Raw genomic sequence first — 18,713 nt, forward strand, 5'->3', positions numbered from 1 at the left:
GAGGAGTCAAAGGGGGGGAGGAGCCTACCTTGATTGTGGTTGGCTGAAACCCCCGATGACACTATATAGGGTTTGATTTCTGATTGGCTGCTTGGAGCAACACACTTTTTAAAAGAAAGAGAGAGAGAGAGAGAGAGAGAGAGAGAGAGAGAGAGAGAGAGAGAGAGAGAGAGAGAGAGAGAGAGAGAGAGAGAGAGAGAGAGAGAGAGAGAGAGGACACACTTTCTTCACTTCTGGGGCGTCGTTCCAGATGTGGAGACGGTTCTTACTGCTGGAGAACCTTCAGGAAGTGGACTTTAAAGATCTTTGGGGCGTTCTAGAGCATCTTCCCCAGCATGATAACATGATGGACACAGAGCCGATAAAGACGACCCGACGAGGAGGAGTGGCTGAGGAGGAGGAGGAGGAGGTTCTACCCTGCAGGTTCTTGTTCTCCCGCCGCACCGTCTCCAGGTGGTCCAGGGCCTCCTCGTAGCTGTTCTTCAGTTTGAAGAGTTCGGTGCTCAGACTGCGGGATTCTCTCAGCGACAGCTCCAGCTCCGTCTGGGCTGCTCAGCAGCTGCAATGCACACACGCACGCACACACGCACGCACACACACACACACACACACACACACACACACACACACACACACACACACACACACACACACACACACACACACACACACACACACACACACACACACACACACACACACACACACACACACACACACACACACACACACACACACACACACACACACACTGTGAGCATGAGTGTATCACACAACAAGTTGCCCGTAGGCAACGATAATGAAGTTACTCTTTCTTAAAAAAAAAAAAAAAAAAAAAAAAAGTCTTGTTCTGCATCAAATGAAATGACTGATTAAAAAAAAATAAAAAAAATTCATTTTCCTCTTTTGACATATTTTAATCTTAGAACAGTTTTCAGACTCCAAAACGTCTCATTGGTGAGACGGACGGAGAGATTATGGAAGTAATTCATTGATTAAATGATTTGCACTGTGGCTTTTAAGGAATTATAAGAAATTGTTGAAAAGCCTAAAATGATCCTCAAATATTCCATTTTTTTGTTTGGTCAGCAGTTCACGACCACATTCACTCTCTCATTACGTCATCAAAATGTTAAATAAACAAGACAAAATGTGAATACCCACATGGATGCTAATGTTCAAATACAATTTATTATTAATATATTGCTTGATAACGGTCCTAAGAATGTTCGTTTTTCCAGATGTTTCCAGAAGATTCTACTTTGCATCATAAAGTGCACATGTTTCCACCTCCACCTCCTCCACCTTCTAGTCGTCCCGGTCAGAGTGTGTCGGTGCCGCCGCCGCCCTCCCACCCACCTGCTCCAGGCCGCGCTGCTTCTTGTCCAGCGCCAGGGCGGCGGCGTTGGAGCGCTCCACCTCCACCACCAGGTCCTCCAGCTCCGTCTGCAGCCGCACTTTGCTCTTCTCCAGGGCGGAGCACTTGGCGTGAGACGCCTCCACCGCCTCCTCCATCGTCTGCAGCTTCACCACCAGCTTCTTCCTGCAGGGGGGGGGGGGGGCGACGCCGAGACGGAGGGCCGTGAACCTCTCGGCGCCGACCACACACACATACACACACACACACACTAAAACGCTCACTTTGCGTCCTCCAGCTCCTCGATCCTCAGCACGGCGTCCGTCTCGTACTTGGCCCTCCACTGCACCACCTGGCTGGTGGTGTTGGACAGCGCCCTCTGCAGCTCCGCCTTGGCCTCCTGCTCCTCCTCCAGCTGCTCCCGCAGGAGGCTGCAGTCGTGGCGGGACGCCTGGACGGCGTGGGCCAGCGCCACACGGGCCTGGAACGCAACGAGGCATACGTGACGGGGTGGATGGATGGGTGGATGGAGGGATGGAGGGATGGAGGGAGGAGAAGAGGAGTGACCTTGCTCTCCTCCTCCAGCTGCTTCTTCAGACCCTCCGCACTCTGACACACTCCCAACTTGGTGCGCTGCAGTTGACTGATGGTGGAATTTTGTTCCTCGAGACGACGGCTGTACTCGGCTGCAAGACAAGAGAGGCAGTGTGTGCGTGTGTGTGTGTGTGTGTGTGTGTGTGTGTGTGTGTGTGTGTGTGTGTGTGTGTGTGTGTGTGTGTGTGTGTGTGTGTGTGCGTGTGTGTGTGTGTGTGTGTGTGTGTTACCAGTGTCAGTGACGGCTCTGGCTTTCTGCGTGTTGACTTCGTTCAGCTGCCGCTGCAGCTCTTCGGCTCGGTTCCTGCTCTCGTTCAGCTGATCCTCAAACGCCCTGCACATCTTCTCCACGGTTCCCTGCACACACACACACACACACACACACACACACACACACACACACACACACACACACACACACACACACACACACACACACACACACACACACACACACACACACACACACGATCTCAGAAATACTTAAAAGGATGTAGTTTTTCATGTCGGGCCACAAGTAGGTGCTGTTGTTTGTTTTTGTAAATTTTTTGGACGACCAAGTTGTATTGTTATTACGGTGACTGTCAAAATAAAAGTCCCAGGTCCCAGGAGAACCTGGGAGTCCTGACACCACAGAGGCCGCTACTGAGCATGTGCAGAAGAGTTGTTTACTCTGGCCGTGGTGCGCAGCGGCAGCGTTTCAGAAAAGTGTTGTTTTCCACGGCAGCACCTTTCTGATTTCTGCTCCAGTGGCGTCCTCAGTTCACGTTTTATTCTCTCGCTGTTATTTAAAATTATCTCATTTTAATGTTTTCTTTCGATAAAGTCACATCAACTGCCTTTTTAAAACATTATTTTTTTTAGCGTTTAACGCTCTCGTAAACGACTTTCTCCTGTCATGCACGATTGCTGTGCAACCAGTGTTGCTTGTCTGGTTTGCCATGGTAACGGCGGCGGCGGCGGCGGCGGCCCCCACCTTGGCCCGGGACAGCTGCTCCACGTTGCACGCCAGGTCGTCGGCCTCCAGCCGGAACTCGGCCTTCTCCTTCTCCAGCTTCTGCTTGGCTCGGTGCAGCGCGTCGATCTGCTCGCCCAGCTCCGCCACCGTGTCCGAGTGCTTCTTCCTCAGGGACGCCGCCGTGGCCTCGTGGTGGAGCCCCGCCTCCTCCAGCTCCCGCCGCATCTTCAGGAAGTCGGCCTCGCGCTTCCTGCTCCAGACGGAGGGGCGTGGGTGTTCAAGAAGTCCCCCCCCCCCCCACGTATCGGACCGGTCGCGGGGTTGGTTGCCCGCGGCCGACCGCAGTACCAGTAGCTCACCTGTTGAGGGCGATCTGAGCGGCCGACGATCCTCCGGCCTCCTCCAGCTTCTCGCCCAGCTCCTCCAGCTCCCGGGCGATGTCGTTCCTCTGGCGCTCCGCTTTGGAGCGCCACGCCCGCTCCGCCTCCAGCGCCTCCTCCAGCTCCTCCATCCGGGTCTGAGGAGGAGGAGGTAGGAGTGTGAGGAGGAGGAGGAGGAGGGGGAGGAGGAGGGGCGGGGGAGGAGAAGGAGGAGGAGGGGGAGGGGGAGGAGGAGGCGGCGGAGGAGGAGGAGGAGGAGGTGGAGGAGGAGGGGGAGGAGGAGGAGGAGGAGGCGGAGGAGGAGGAAGGGGTGGTTGATCAGGACGGATGGAGACTCACCTGAAGCTCTTTGATCCTCTTTTGAAGTTGAGCCAACAAACTCTGGTCGTCCTCCAGTTTGGACTGAAACTGACACAACTCAAAGTCTTTCCTACACACACACACACACACACACACACACACACACACACACACACACACACACACACACACACACACACACACACACACACACACACACACACACACACACAGGGTGAGTGCCGTCCCCCCCCGTCAGTTAAGCTCCTCCCTCTCTAGCTCCCCCTGCAGGAGGTCTCCTACTTCTTCAGTCGGTCCTCCAGCTCGTCCTTCTGGGTCTCCAGGTCTCTCACAGAGTCCATGGAAAGCTTCAGGTCTCCCTCCATCTTCCTCTTGGCTCGTTCCGTCTCCACCCGCACCTTCTTCTCCTGCTCCAGGGAGCATTCCACCTGCAGGGGGCGCCACACAGCAGGGGGTGGGTGGGGTTGTACCGACACAACACTTCTCTGGACAGTTGTCGTCTGTAGTTTCTACCATTGTCATCGTCCATCTACTGAGCATGTGCAGAAGAAATATTTAACACGGCCGAAGCAGCGTTTCAGAAAAGTTGTGTTTTCCTTCATTTCCACCGAAACGGAGTCGCGGTGCTTTGTGCGGACGTGTGCATTTTATGAGGAGATTTTACTCTACTGAAGGTTTCATATGAGTCACGGGTTTTTTTTTGCCCTATGTTCAGACTGCCAGGCTCACAGTGCGTCGCCAGCTTTGATTCTGCCAGCAGGACGGGAGCCTGCCAGTCCCCAACTGAGGGCAGAGGACATCTAAGGGGAGCTACCGCCACCGTCACGAGGAGTTCTTACGTCGTCCACCTGCTGCTCCAGGCGCGTCTTGGCCTTGGCGAGCATGTTGACCTTGTCCTCCTGCGCCTGAAGGTCGCTGAGCGCCTGCTGGTGAGCCTCCTGCAGCGCCGCCTTCTCTCGCGTCAGGGCAGCGATGGATTCGTCCAGGACACTCATCTCCTGCGACAGGTTCTTCACCTGGTGGACACAAAGACGAGTTGAAGCCCGGGAACCTCCACCTCACCCCGCCCCGCCCCTGCCCCGCACCTCGACTCCACCCCCAAGGACCCACCTTGTTCTCCACGCCGTGCCGCTCCTTCTCCACCTTGGCCAGCGTGATCTCCAGGTCGTCCACGTCCTTCTTGAGCGTCACCACCTCCTCCTCCAGCTGCCGCTTCTTGGAGGTGAGCGTGGCGCTCATCTCCTCCTCGTCCTCCAGCCGCTCCTGGGTCTCCTTCAGCTTGGACTCCAGGGAGATCTTGGACTGGATCAGCTGGTTGCAGCGGTCCTCGGCGTCCGCCAGGTTGTCCTGCTCCTGCAGGTCAAACGGCAGAAGTCGGTACGGGCGTCCAGAACACGCTGTCGCCCGCCGGCAGCCAATCAGCCGATGACCTGCCTCTTTAAATGTGACTTACCGCCTGGAGCTGCAGAGCCAGGTCGTTCTTCTCCTGAACCAGGACCACCTGCCGCTCCTCGGCCTCCCGCCGCTTCACCTCCGACCTGACCACGGAGAACCTCGGTGAGAATCCCGACCTCGGGCGTCCGAGCCGGGGCGCACAGAGCAACCACACGCACCTGTCGAAGGCCTCCTTCAGTTTGGCGAAGTCCTCCTTGAGGGCAGCGAGCTCCTTCTCCACCTGGGCGCTCTTCAGCAGGGGGCGGAGCTTGTAGAAGAGCATCATCCAGGGCCACTTCCGCACCGTGAAGTAGGCCCGCAGGTTGAACTGGATCAGAATCAATGCCTCCCTGTGAGGGCGACACAAACACACTTGTCTGACCTGCAGGGGGCGCGACACGACGGTCAGGAACTCAGGGTGGAGGAGGAGCAGGGAGGAGGTGGAGGAGGAGCAGGGAGGGAGGTGGAGGAGGTGCTGACCTGCGAGTCAGCATCTTCTCTCTCTCAATCCTCATCAGCTTCCCGCGGCACATGGCCTGAACCGTGGTGAGAATCTGAGACAGACGCTCGTCCCTCATGTTCTCCAGGACACCCAGAAGCCCCGCCTTGAAGAAGACCTACAGGAGGAGCAGGAGGAGCAGGCAGCTGTTGACTGATGACTGATGACACACCCACCCCCCCCCCATGTGTGTTTCCGTTACCTTGGTGTGTCCGAACTTGTACTGGGTGTGGTCGATCTCCAGCGACCCCAGCAGCTTCTCCACCGCCTTCTTACTGTCCATGAAGGAGTCCTCTGGGATGGCGCTGGGGTTCAGGATACGGTACCTGAGGAGGGCAGGAGCAGCACCTCCTTACAGAGACACCGTGAAGAGTGGAGGTGCAGGGTGAGCCGGGGGGGGAAGGGGGTGGTGGGGGGGGGGGGGGGTCGGACTCACCGCTGTTTGAACTCGGCGTAGAGGATCCGGTTGGGGAAACCTTTCCTGCAGATCCTGATTCCCTCCAGGACGCCATTACAGCGCAGCTGGTGGAGGACCAGGAACGGGTCCATGAAGCCTGCAGGAGGGTCGTCATACTGTGGTAAAACTGCTTTCGTACAACACAGGCACGTCTTTCTGACCGCAGGAGGATCGTGACCGATAAAGTCTTCCAGTCTTTTCACCAGCGACCGGTGAGTTTATCTTCAGAGCTTTTTTGCAAACCTTTTGGATCTGATCCCCGAAACACTTGTTCAAGGCTCTTACTAACTCTTCACAAGCCTTTACGGATCGTGACTCGTCGTCTGTCGACAGTAACCTTTTTTCCATGAATGTCTGAGCTGCAGAAATCTCCAGAAAATAAGTAATTTTCATCCCAAAGTCTTCGATTACGAAAGTCCAGAGTCCAGCCAAGTAGATTTTGAGCAAAGGCTTTGAGAAACTTGTGTTTTTTCATTTGAATTTGAAGCAGATTACAGTGACGACCTTGATAAAGATCAGAACTGATCCCAGATACTGATAAATGATCAGTCCTGCTGTTTCTGGATCTCAGTGCAGCTTTCAGTTCAGTCGACCCGGTCGGCTTCTCGGCTCTGCCTTCGGATGGCTCAGTTTTCAATCTCTCTTGAAAAACAACCCAAAATCCATGGTAGATGTGGAAACGTGCTTCTCAGAAGCCAATGAAAACCCTTGTGGCATTCCTCAAGGCTCAACCTCGGGCCCCTTGGCTTTTCTTTATTTTATCAACACCCCCTTTGGGGACTCGTCAGGAGACTTGGTATCAACATTCACAGTTATGCTGATGACACCCGGCTGTATGACCCCGATGACACAGGGTCAGTTTATGTCCTACTGTTCTGGGTTCTTGTGAGGATTTCCGGTGAGTACGTACGTATTATCGCTGCACGCCCACTTTACTGTCACAGACCCGTCCGTCGCGTCTTACCTGGGGTCTTGGACTCATTCGGGATGATGCAGCGGACAAAGTGAGGCTGGGTGCTGCGCAGGTTTGCCATCAGTTTGTTCAGATTTTCCTGGAATCAAACACGCAGACGTGCGCACACACACACACACACACACACACGCACACGCACACGCACACGCACACGCACACGCACACGCACACGCACACGCACACACACACACACACACACACACTGTGAGCATGAGTGTATCACACAACAAGTTGCCCGTACGCAACGATAATGAAGTTACTCTTTAAAAAAAAAAAAAAAAAAAAAAAAAAGTCTTGTTCTGCATCAAATGAAATGACTGATTAAAATTTTTTTTTTTTTTTCATTTTCCTCTTTTGACATTTTAATCTTAGAACAGTTTTCAGACTCCAAAACGTCTCATTGGTGAGACGGACTGAGAGATTATGGAAGTAATTCATTGATTAAATGATTTGCACTGTGGCTTTTAAGGAATTATAAGAAATTGTTGAAAAGCCTAAAATGATCCTCAAATATTCAATTTTTTTGTTTGGTCAGCAGTTCACGACCACATTCACTCTATCATTACGTCATCAAAATGTTAAATAAACAAGACAAAATGTGAATAACCACATGGATGCTAATGTTCAAATACAATTTATTATTAATATATTGCTTGATAACGGTCCTAAGAATGTTCGTTTTCCCAGATATTTCCAGAAGATTCTACTTTGCATCATAAAGTACAAATTTGTGAAAACTAAATCAGATTTCAACGTGTTGGCGTCCCACAGGGTTTGATTCTCGGACCGCTGCGGTTTCTGAAGCAGCTGATCACTCACTTTGTGAAGCTGCGACACCGTTTGAAAAGAAGGCGATTTCCTCCTCCGGTGTTTGGTCTGAGACTTCGGGTCGGAAGCTGAAATGGCAACGGAAAAGTGGTCAGCACAACACACACACACACACGCACACACTCACGCACACGCACGCACACGCACACGCACATGCACACGCACACGCACACACACACACACACACACACACACACACACACACACACACACACACACACACACACACACACACACACACACACACACGCACACACACACACACACACCCATGTCGGAGCAGATGTAGTTCTCGAAGAGTGCAGCCATCAGCTTGTTGGAGGACTTCTGGAACAGCGCCACCACCGTCTCGTTCAGGGGATCTCTGTTTTTGTCGAGCCAGCCGATGATGTTGTACGGCACCTGTTGTTCACACATAACGGGAATTCTTTCTTTGACCGTCACAGATTATTAGATTCAGTGTTGAAAATGGGAGGAAATAGGGCTGGATGAGTTAGCCTAAATAAAAAAAAATGAAATAAAAAAAAAAATATATATATATTATACGCTGAGGACGTCTTCTGGAGGTATGGAGAAGACGTCTTAAAATCGTGATTTGGTCCAAATTTACTCCAAAAATAGTAAGTGAAATCAGATCATTATTGGACGATCCAATAACGATCTGATTTCAAAGACTATATTTGGACCTAAATTTTTTTTTTTTTTTTTTTTTTTTTAAGAAAAATTTGAGTTTCGGTTAAATTTCTTTTTCTTGTAAATGCAATAAAAAATGATTATAGACATTAGATATATTATTAAAAGGGCTTTATTGCTTACTCAGCGTTAAAATGCATATAAATAATTCCAAACCCTAACCCTAATCCAAAAACTGGGGGGGGGTTGGAGGTTGAATTTGCTCAATAAAAATAGTTTTTAAATCGATTTAATCAATTCTTTTTGCCCAGCCCTCGTAAATACACATCTTGACAATACTGACAACACATCATAGTATCATATTACATTTTTTAATTCAGTCATCAGCTGTCCTATACCTCCATTAAAGAGTTATATAAGGTATTATTTGCCCTTTCGCGGCTGGTACTCACCACCCCGGCGTAGTGCACCACCTCGAAGTGCGTCTCATATTTGCGCTTCTTGTCGGGCCGCGGCCGCTGAAAATTGGGCGACTTGCCCAGGTGGTTGTCGTAGAGTTTGGTCTTGAAGCTCTGGTCCGTGGCCTTGGGGAACATGCACTCCTCCTCCATGATGGACAGGATTCCCATCGGCTGGACAGGCGGACACACGGACACATGGACACACGGTCAGCGTGGGAAACCTGGTGTCCCGCGGCACCGACGCCGCCAACGCCCGCCTGGAACCCACCTTCTCGATGAGGTCGATGCAGGCCTGCAGGTCCAGGCCGAAGTCGATGAAGGTCCACGGGATGCCCTCGAGCTTGTACTCCTCCTGCTCCACGATGAACATGTGGTGGTTGAAGTACTGCTGCAGCTTCTCGTTGGTGAAGTTGATGCAAAGCTGCTCAAAGTTGTTCAGCTGCAGGGAGAGACGAGCAGATTTTTTTTTTTCAGCGGTGAGACGGAGCGTGGACCCTGAGTCAGACAGGTTATCGGGATTACTTCCTGACGCCTGATGTTCGGTGGACGTGTCCGTTACCTCAAAGATCTCGAAGCCGGCGATGTCGAGGACTCCGATGAAGTACTGCCGAGGCAGAGAGGTGTAGAGCGACAGGTTGATCCGGCTCACCAGCCACTTGAACATCCGGTCGTACGTGGCTTTAGCCAGAGCCGCCACGGCAAAGTTCACCTGCACACACACAAACACACAAACACACAAACACAACACAACCGGCAAAGAAATGGTTTAAAATATGTTATAAAAGACGCTTTAGCATTCCGTCTAAACCATGCCAAAATTTGGTAGAGCGAAAGGTGAAAAACCATCTTTTTCAGCGTCTCTAACAGACGTCTGGTTACATCCCACTGAGCAGCAGTCGTCCAAACCATGTCTTTAATACGTCATCTCCACACTTCCAGAAGACTGAAAGAATGAAAGTGTTTTTGTACGTCATTGCGTGGACGTCCTGACTGGACGTCCTGACTGGACGTCCTGACTGGACGTGTAAACAAACCTCTGAATGACGTGACGGAATTAATCAACATAAAGAGTCCTGTTGGTCCAATGGAGATAACTCTTGCGTCTTCTCTGGACATTTCATATGACGTCCAAACAAAACATCAATCCAATGTCCAGGAAAGACGTACAAAAAAAGGGTTAAGGCTCATTCTGGCTTCGCTGAAGACGTCTCCTGGAGGTATGGAGAAGACATCTTAAAGACGCGATTTGGTCCAAATTTACCCCAAAAAATAGTAATTGAAATCAGATCGTTATTGGACGATCCAAAAACAATCTGATTTCAAAAACTAGATTTGGACTAAATCGAGGTTTTGATGTACCGACCAGATTTATCCCAAAAAACAACGTCTGGTGTTTGTTATGAAGGGTTGTTGATCAATAAAGGGAGACAGTTTGACTCATGGGTTTCTTGATTCTTTCATCGGTTCGTCGGTTCTACGTGTTGTTTGTTCATTCAATTGCTCGGCCGTTGGGCGGGTCTACCTGTTCCACCGTCTGTCCTTTGACAATGTACTCGTTGCCCACTTTGACTCTGGGGTTCAGGAGTCCCTTCAGCAGGTCCGCGGAGTTGAGGCCCATCAGGTACGCCGATTTATCCACACCTGCAGACACCAAACAGCCCAGACGTGGTCGGTGCGCGGCTCGATCGGACGCGACGAGATTCGGGACGGCGGTGGGGGGGGGTCGTACTCTCTGTGCCGTCGGCCTCCGCCTGCTCCTCCCGCTGCCGCTTCTTAAACTTCATGTTCCCGAAGTGCATGATGGCGCCCACGATCTTGTAGCAGCCGTACTTCTCCTCCGGCGTGAAGCCCAGCGTGTCCATGGCGTGCTGGAGACAGAGAGTAGATTACAGGTTACAGGTTACGGATTACAGATTACAGAGTGTAGGGGGCAGGAGGCTCCTCACGTCGGTGAGCTTCAGCTCCTCGCCGTCGTTGATGCTGTCCACCGTGGTGACGCCCTGCGAGCAGAAGTGGTAGTCGTAGGGGTTGGTGGTCACCAGCAACATGTCTGCAACACACAGCCCGTCCGCTTGAGACCCCCCGCTGTACTGATCGCCGCCTTCGGGCGACACTTGTGTTTTAGTCACTCGGGTGGGCGTGGCTACCTTGCAGCTCCGGCTTGTGATTGGACAGGATCTGGTAGTAGATGTGGTAGCTTCTCTCCTCCGTCTGCTGGAACACCACTCGGGATTTTTCTAGGAGATCTGACGCACAAGAGGCTCTGACTGTTTTCTCTGCGACGAGTTGTGACGAGTTTCGTCTCGTCAAAACGCACCGGCACAAACCGGCACGAACCAAAACGGTCGATTTAACTCACAGATGTCGATGTCGGCCGACGCCAGCCGGCCCGTCGTCCCGAAGTGGATCCTGATGAACTTTCCCTGAAACACACAGATTTTAGGTTGAGAGGTTTTAAATGGTCACATTGTGCATTTTTTCAACACTTCCTCTTGATTGCATTGGTCCAAAAACGTTAGATTTAAAATGTATTTTAGATTTGTCTTTATTTTAAATTTATTTATATTGGATCCTAGGAGCTGCATTCAGAATCTGCTGTGTCTGTGTGAGCTGGACTGGCTCCGCCCCCCACACACACGCCCATCTATGGGAAGATGGAGGAAGTGCTTCCTCTCGTGGCGCCATGTGCCAGAGCAGAGCTGCCTCATTGTGGGAGGAGTCAAAGGGGGAGGAGCCAAACCTTGATTGTGATTGGCTAAAACCCCCAATGACACTATACAGGGTTTGATTTCTGATTGGCTGCTTGGAGCAACACACTTTTCAAAAGAGAGAGAGAGGGAGGACACTCTTTCTTCTCTTCTGGGGCGCTGTTCCAAATTTTGTATAATATGACCCCTTTAACCTATTTCATAATCTTTTTCTTTCGTATTTCACAATCTTCTATATCTACATCTTCTTCACTTGAGATTAAGATTCCCGGTTGCTTGTTTTAACGTATTTCTTTTATTTCTATCGTAAAGCCGTGAGCTGCCTTGTGTCTGAATGCTGCTCCATAGAGAAACTTTCCTTGCTTCATTATTTGGAGATCGAAATAAGTTGGAAATTGAAGCAGGCGTCGGTGAACTCACAAAGCGGGACGAGTTGTCGTTGCGGATGGTTTTGGCGTTGCCGAATGCCTCCATGGCGGGATTAGCTTCAATGATCTGATCCTCCAAAGAGCCCTGAGAGAGAGAGAGAGAGAGAGAGAGAGAGAGAGAGAGGCCGTAGATACATGACTTTATGTAAACACATCACTGTGTCCTGACACGTGGCTGTAAAATCCGGACGTATTTACTCCTTTCTTGATGTTTTCCCCCAGAGCGGCGACGATGGCGAAGTACTGAATCACCCGCTTGGTGTTGACGGTTTTCCCGGCGCCAGACTCGCCGCTGGCAGGACGCGAGAAAACAAACAAACGTTTATCACACAGGCGGAGGCGCAGGCGCACACATCTGGACCGTGTGAACGGAGACCTGAAGTGTAACGGCAGTTTTCAGTTTTTACCTGAAAACATTAAACATGCCTTATTGACGTGTATGACTCATCTATTCTATTCTATTCTATTCTATTCTATGTGTAAGTCACTAAAAATGTGCATTTAATTAGCTATTTCTATAAAAAGTACTTTAGTCACTTAACTGGTTATTGCAAATAAAAAGTAAGTACTCATTTGTTGAAGTAGCTGTTGTGTTGCTTAGTAATCGGTTACAGTTACCGGAAGCGAGAAGTTACTATTGGCTACTTTTAATATCGGCTAACGCTAATGCTAATTCATGTGACTGTCAAGAGGGTTAGTTCAGGATTAATGTTCCTTGATTCTAAACAGGAGTTTAGTGACATAGAAACAGAGCCACAGCTGCTTGTGGCTAATGCTAATGCTAACAGTGAGGTGGCTCTGCAACGCTCCGAGCAGCTTGTGTCTCGTTGACTTACGTGATGAGCATCGACTGATTCTCTCGGTCTGTGAAAGAAAAACACATGAGGTTGAGGGAAAACGACCGTCTGGAGAGACGACGCAGCAGAGAACAATTCGCGATAAACAGCAGAGAACAATTCGCGATAAACGTCAACAACGGCAGAACATTGTAGTGGACCGACGACCAAGTGGGATTGCTATTACGGTGACTGTCAAAATAAAAGCCCCAGGTCACAGGAGATCATGGACGGGGAGTCACGACACCACGGAGGAAACTTTGTTCTGATTGGCTCTACTGAGCATGTGCAGAAGGAGACGTGTGGACGGACAAGACGCATATTTTCTGAAAACGACGACGTCAAGGCTCCACCTCTAGACCCGATAACCCCGCGGCCCTCTCCGCCTCGTCACTTGGCAACAACAATGGCGGACTACCTGCTCTAGGTGGCGCTACTGATGCTAGTTGCTTTAATTCGAAACTCTGTTTGTCCTGCTCATATTGTAGTATTGACAATAAATTTGACTTTGACTAATAGGGCCAAATGTTGGATTCCTCATCATCTCATTGTGAGCACCACTAGAATCTGGTTGGGTCTGGGACTTCCTGGTCCGGGACTTCCTGGTCCGGGACGCTCCGGGCCTGAATCACCGGAGACTCACTCTGCAGCAGGTCGGTGTACGCGTTGGCGGCGACGGCGTAGATGTGCGGCGGGGTCTCCGTACGGCGCCTCCCCTTGTAGGCGGCGATGACCTCCCGGGAGTAGACCGGCAGCCACTTGTAGGGGTTGACGGTGACGCAGAAGAGTCCGGAGTAGGTCTGGAGCAAACGGAAGAGAGGCGGCGTGAGAGCGAGGACGACTGCGACGGCGACGGGAAGCGGGGGAGACGCCCGGGTCCTCACGTAGATCATCCAGATGCTGTATCGCCTCTTCAGGTTGAAGAGCACCGACGCCTCGTTCAGGTGCGTCAGCATGGCTATGTCCTCCAGCATGTCGAACTTCGACGGGTTCATCGGCTGCAGGTCGCTCTCCTTCACGATGAGGAACTGAAAGAGAAGCACGGAGCGGAGAGGTGACCCCCCCACCATCTGGGACAGACAGACTCCCCAGCGTGAAGCGTCGAGTCACAGACTTCCCCGGCCCGGGACTTGAACCTTCGGGGGTTAAACTTGGTGACTGACCCGTCCGTCCTTGGTTTCCACCGTGGTTTTGTCTCCGTTGGGCTCTCGGACCTCCACCTCTATGTACGCCTCCGCCTCGTCGGGCATCCACACTCGTTTGGTTCCTGTAGAATTGATCTGACAGGTTCGTCAACCTGAACACATTTAAATCCTCCCTGTGAACGACCAAGTCATGACCTCGTTGGGCGGCGGCGGCCGAAAGCAGTGAGTCCCAACTGTTATTGCAAAACTCGTCAGTCTCGGGACGTTTGGTCCAACTTACTAAAACTGTTCTCAATTTCTACCACGAAGCCCATATTCTATGTAAACTATATTGGGTTTTTTTTCTTTTTGACTCATTAATATTTCTTCATATCCTGACCTGATGCCACTCTGCCGCTTTTAGTCTAAATTCTTTTTTTTCTAACAAAAATAAAAATTAATAAAAATATAACGAAAATAATATGAACATCAGAAAATAGAGAAATATAATAATGATACTAAAAAGTGTACTAGAATATTTTGTTGGGTGAGAGTTTCTTAAAATAATGAAAACCTGTCGAGCACCCTCTAAGAGAGAATTTAATTATTTATTATTATTATTATTCATTATTATTAATTTAATCTAAATTCTTGAACTGAATAGTTTTGTGACATAAATAAATTAAACGCTAACTCAGCTATTTTTTATTTTTACATAAAAACATGTTTAAACCCCCTTAAACCATCAGTGTCAAACACATTTTAGTTCGGAGGCCACATACAGTCTAATTTCATCTCGACTATTTTACCAGACTGGTAAAATAGTACCACAATAACCTTTAGATATAATCTTTAAAGGTTGTTTGTTGTTGTAGTGCAGCGTATATACATGTTGAAAATGTTTATAGTTTCACAAAGCCAAACACGGAGAGGTAAAAATGACTATAATCTTAACATAAAACCAATTTTAATACGCAAAATATAATGAAAAGTCCAAAAAACTCCTATTGCTGTTGCATTCTGGGTGTTTTAACGAACCCTGATAGCATAGCTTTGAGGCTAATGCTAGTTTGCCGGATTGTGCCGCTACCCTTAAGGAATTTGTTTATAATAATCAATGTTTCCCTTGTTTACTCATCCGACTGCTCATTGGAAAAGTTAAATCAGTTATCAGTCAAGTCTTTCAGGGAGGAACTCGGTGACAGGAAGTGAAGCTGTGCTAGCATGATAGCCACATGCTAACAAGCTCTAAGAACATTCAACGGACCGTTCAACTAAAGCCTCGGGTATTTGACTGTGAGTTTTACTCTGGGCGCTCTGACGCCGAACGGGAAGGATCGTAAACGAGACGCGTTACCGTCGAAGGCGAAGGCCTTGGCGGCGAGCTGCTCCAGGTTGGTGAGGCGCAGGAAGCGAGCAGCTTCACCGAACTCCGCCAAGTCCAGGAAACGGGACATCTGCACACACACACACACACACACACACACACGCACTTCATGATCATGTAGTTTTCTGGTCATTCTTCCTTCTCTATTTATTCTCCGTGTCTCTGTGTGGATCTTAAATCTCCTCGTTTCCATGTGGAACACAGTAAGAACCCTCCAGCGTTCCAGAACCGGACACTTTCAGCTGCGCCGATTTGGGTTCGAGGACAGAAGGAGAGAAAAGGATCCGACACACAGAACGCGGGACGGGATTCAAACCCTGGTTCTGGTATGGGGTAGAGGTTAAAACCCTGGTTCTAGTATTTGGGTCGAGATTAAACCCTATTTTTGGTTTGGGGTAGGGGTACAAACCCTGGTTCTGGTATGGGGTAGAGGTTAAAACCCTGGTTCTTGTAGTGGGGTTGAGGTTAAACTCTGTTTCTGGATTGGGGTACGGGTTCAAACCCTGGTTCTGGTTTGGGGTAGATGTTAAAATCCTGTTTCTGGATTGGGGTACAGGTTCAAACCCTGATTCTGGTATTTGGGTCGAGGTCAAACCCTGTTTTTGGTTTGGGGTAGGGGTTCAAATCCTGGTTCTGGTATGGGGTAGGGGCTCAAACCCTGGTTCTGGTATGGGATAGAGGTAAAAACCCTGATTCTGGTTTGGGGTAGGGGTTCAAACCCTGGTTCTGGTTTGGGGTAGGGGTTCAAACCCTGATTCTGGTTTGGGGTAGGGGTTCAAACCCTGGTTCTGGTTTGGGATAGATGTTAAAACCCTGATTCTGGTATGGGGTAGGGGTTCAAACCCTGGTTCTGGTATGGGGTAGGGGTTCAAACCCTGGTTCTGGTTTGGGATAGATGTTAAAACCCTGATTCTGGTTTGGGATAGATGTTAAAACCCTGATTCTGGTTTGGGGTAGGGGTTCAAACCTTGGTACCAATAGTGGGGTAGAGCTCGTCTCCTTCAATTCAAACAAACTGTGATTCTTCATCTATTCTACAGTGTATTTTCATACACTATACTTTGTATTATTTTCATTGTTATTATTATAATTAAACACTACAAGGGTTTGTTTCTCAGGAGGAAACCCTTGTGCTCTCGACTGTCCAGCCTCCGAGGAAGAAGGTGCTCATTGCGAACAAGAAGAAGAACCCGTCCAGGACAGAGAATCTCCAGGACGCTGCTCCAGACCAACATTCCTCCAACATCTGCCCTCTGCTGTGACCTCTGACCTCGTCTGACCGAGCCGCCGCCACCGCCGGCGGCCAGATGAGTCCATCCATGGCCCGAGTGTTTGGGATGTTTGTGGGATGAATCTATTCGCCGTTTGCTGGCAAGTCCGTCCATTTGTCTCTGTGAGGAAGATAAAAGTTGATCCTCCCCGCAGCGTCTCCATCCTCCGCTCGGCTCCCCGCTTCTTTATTTAGCAGCGAGCAAAAGCGCCGAGCCGCCCGCCGGGTCGGCGGTGATGTCACGGTGGAGGCATGGCAGCCATCGATCCGGAGCTTTACTCCAGCTTCCAGGGAGCCCGGCAGCTGCTGCAGCCGTAAATATAACCCGGCTCTTTATGGAAGTTCTCCTGACGGGGGGTTCCGAGGGCGGATGGACCCGACCGACCGGCCGTCCGCACGCCTCGGCCAATCAGGCGCTGGCTCGGGTCACCACTCGCGTACGAGATTAAAAGCATGTTTACTGAACCGGGATCAGTGTTTCCACCTGATGGAGGTCAGTTCAGGTCACAGATGCTGAAGGAAGATTTAAAAAAAAACAAAAAAACAAACAAGGTCCACAATGCCTGTGATGATGAAGAGACGATGAAGGCGCCGTTTACATTATCGTTTTTGCACTTTTGTTTTCAGAAATTTTTTTAAACGTCGGTTTATGTGGAAATGCCAGAAATGCAACGTAGTTCACATGCCACACCACCAGATGGTGCTGTTGACTGGTTTTTGTAACGAAGCCATACACTCATGTAAACAGAGAACTACTTGGTGTAATACGCTCGCCGCGCTGCGCAGGAGCAGTAGTGGTGTGGCACAAAAGTTGCACCCCCCCCCCCCCCCGTTTACCCGTGAGCAGAGCATTTTCAAAAAGTTGCATTTCCAGTGTTCCAGTGACTCCAACCACCGTTGCCATGGAAACAGAAGCCCAAAACACAATGAAAGTTTTCCGTTTTTTTTCATTTGAAAACGTTCCACGTTATAAAATGTGAACGATTAAAAGATTTTCCGAGACCAAAACAACTTTATTGACACTGTTTTGATGCACAGAAACACAAGCGGTCAGATCACATGTGGGAAACAATGGAAACGCAGCTTTGGTGTCCCGTCCGCAGCCGCCGAGGCTAACGGCTAATGCAGTATTTAAAGCCATTTAATGACCAACGCTGCCCCCCCCATGGTAACCGGTGGTACTGCGACATTTGGCTCGTAACATGAGGGTTGTGTGAGGAAATGGTTGTAGAGTAACAACAGAATGTTTACGTTTGTGTTTCTAATTGCGTATTATTGTAGTGTTGCTGTGTGGGTCAATCTAATGACTTCAGTTATAAGAAGGAAGATGCTCTATAATCTAATGTTAGAGGAGGAAGATGCTCTATAATCTGATGTTAGAAGAGGAAGATGCTCTATAATATGATGTCAGAGGAGGAAGACGCTCTATAATCAGGTGTTAGAGGAGGAAGATGCTCTATAATCTGGTATTAGAGGAGGGAGATGCTCTATAATCTGGTGTTAGAGGAGGAAGATGCTCTATAATCTGGTGTTAGAGGAGGAAGATGCTCTATAATCTGGTGTTAGAGGAGGAACATGCTCTATAATCTGGTGTTAGAGGAGGAAGATGCTCTATAATCGGATGTGTGTGTGTGTGTTACTCACTGTGCTGCAGAGAGTGTGTCGGTGGGTCTGGGTTCACGTTGAGGAGCAGAGGACAGGATAAGTGGCGTTGAGGAGCATCACTTCTCTTTATAACCTCCCGGAGACGGTCGGGGCGTCATGTGACCTCCTGCGCTGCGTCCGATTGGCCGAGAGGAGCCGGCTGGACGGTCATAAAAGGAAAGCCGTGGTCAGGATGGAGGCAATGCTGAAGTGAAGGCGGGTCACTCGTCCATCTATGTTTGGAAAGTGACTGTGTGTGTGTGTGTGTGTGTGTGTGTGTGTGTGTGTGTGTGTGTGTGTGTGTGTGTGTGTGTGTGTGTGTGTGTGTGTGTGTGTGTGTCATCCTCTAACAGTTAAACAGAAACATCCAGTACTTGGTACTTTTATTTTGATGGTCACCGTAGCAACAATCCAACTCGGT

At 49.8% G+C, this 18,713-nt stretch overlaps 1 pseudogene across 1 annotated transcript in view; it reads right to left on the minus strand.

Annotated features, from left to right (window-relative positions):
• The window catches only part of LOC308130378 (myosin-7-like), a 23,440-nt pseudogene extending 5,097 nt beyond the window's left edge, over window positions 1-18,343 (minus strand). The window contains exons 1-35 of the transcript XR_013937248.1: window positions 18,293-18,343; window positions 15,349-15,448; window positions 14,031-14,134; window positions 13,752-13,895; window positions 13,511-13,667; window positions 12,868-12,895; window positions 12,230-12,323; window positions 12,024-12,116; window positions 11,255-11,318; window positions 11,043-11,141; window positions 10,842-10,945; window positions 10,625-10,763; window positions 10,418-10,536; window positions 9,455-9,604; window positions 9,164-9,334; window positions 8,887-9,066; window positions 8,071-8,203; window positions 7,793-7,869; window positions 6,965-7,052; window positions 5,980-6,097; window positions 5,746-5,869; window positions 5,525-5,661; window positions 5,224-5,394; window positions 5,064-5,148; window positions 4,721-4,963; window positions 4,450-4,626; window positions 3,893-4,038; window positions 3,629-3,719; window positions 3,269-3,426; window positions 2,928-3,159; window positions 2,182-2,308; window positions 1,925-2,043; window positions 1,642-1,838; window positions 1,356-1,543; window positions 417-548 (exon numbers count right to left, since the gene is read on the minus strand). The product of XR_013937248.1 is annotated as a myosin-7-like (transcript). The remainder of the gene's footprint in view (window positions 1-416; window positions 549-1,355; window positions 1,544-1,641; window positions 1,839-1,924; window positions 2,044-2,181; window positions 2,309-2,927; window positions 3,160-3,268; window positions 3,427-3,628; window positions 3,720-3,892; window positions 4,039-4,449; window positions 4,627-4,720; window positions 4,964-5,063; window positions 5,149-5,223; window positions 5,395-5,524; window positions 5,662-5,745; window positions 5,870-5,979; window positions 6,098-6,964; window positions 7,053-7,792; window positions 7,870-8,070; window positions 8,204-8,886; window positions 9,067-9,163; window positions 9,335-9,454; window positions 9,605-10,417; window positions 10,537-10,624; window positions 10,764-10,841; window positions 10,946-11,042; window positions 11,142-11,254; window positions 11,319-12,023; window positions 12,117-12,229; window positions 12,324-12,867; window positions 12,896-13,510; window positions 13,668-13,751; window positions 13,896-14,030; window positions 14,135-15,348; window positions 15,449-18,292) is intronic.
• Window positions 18,344-18,713: the final 370 nt, after the last annotated feature.

The sequence above is a fragment of the Blennius ocellaris genome (assembly GCF_963422515.1).
Source record: "Blennius ocellaris genome assembly, chromosome: 5".
Classification (NCBI taxonomy): domain Eukaryota; kingdom Metazoa; phylum Chordata; class Actinopteri; order Blenniiformes; family Blenniidae; genus Blennius; species Blennius ocellaris.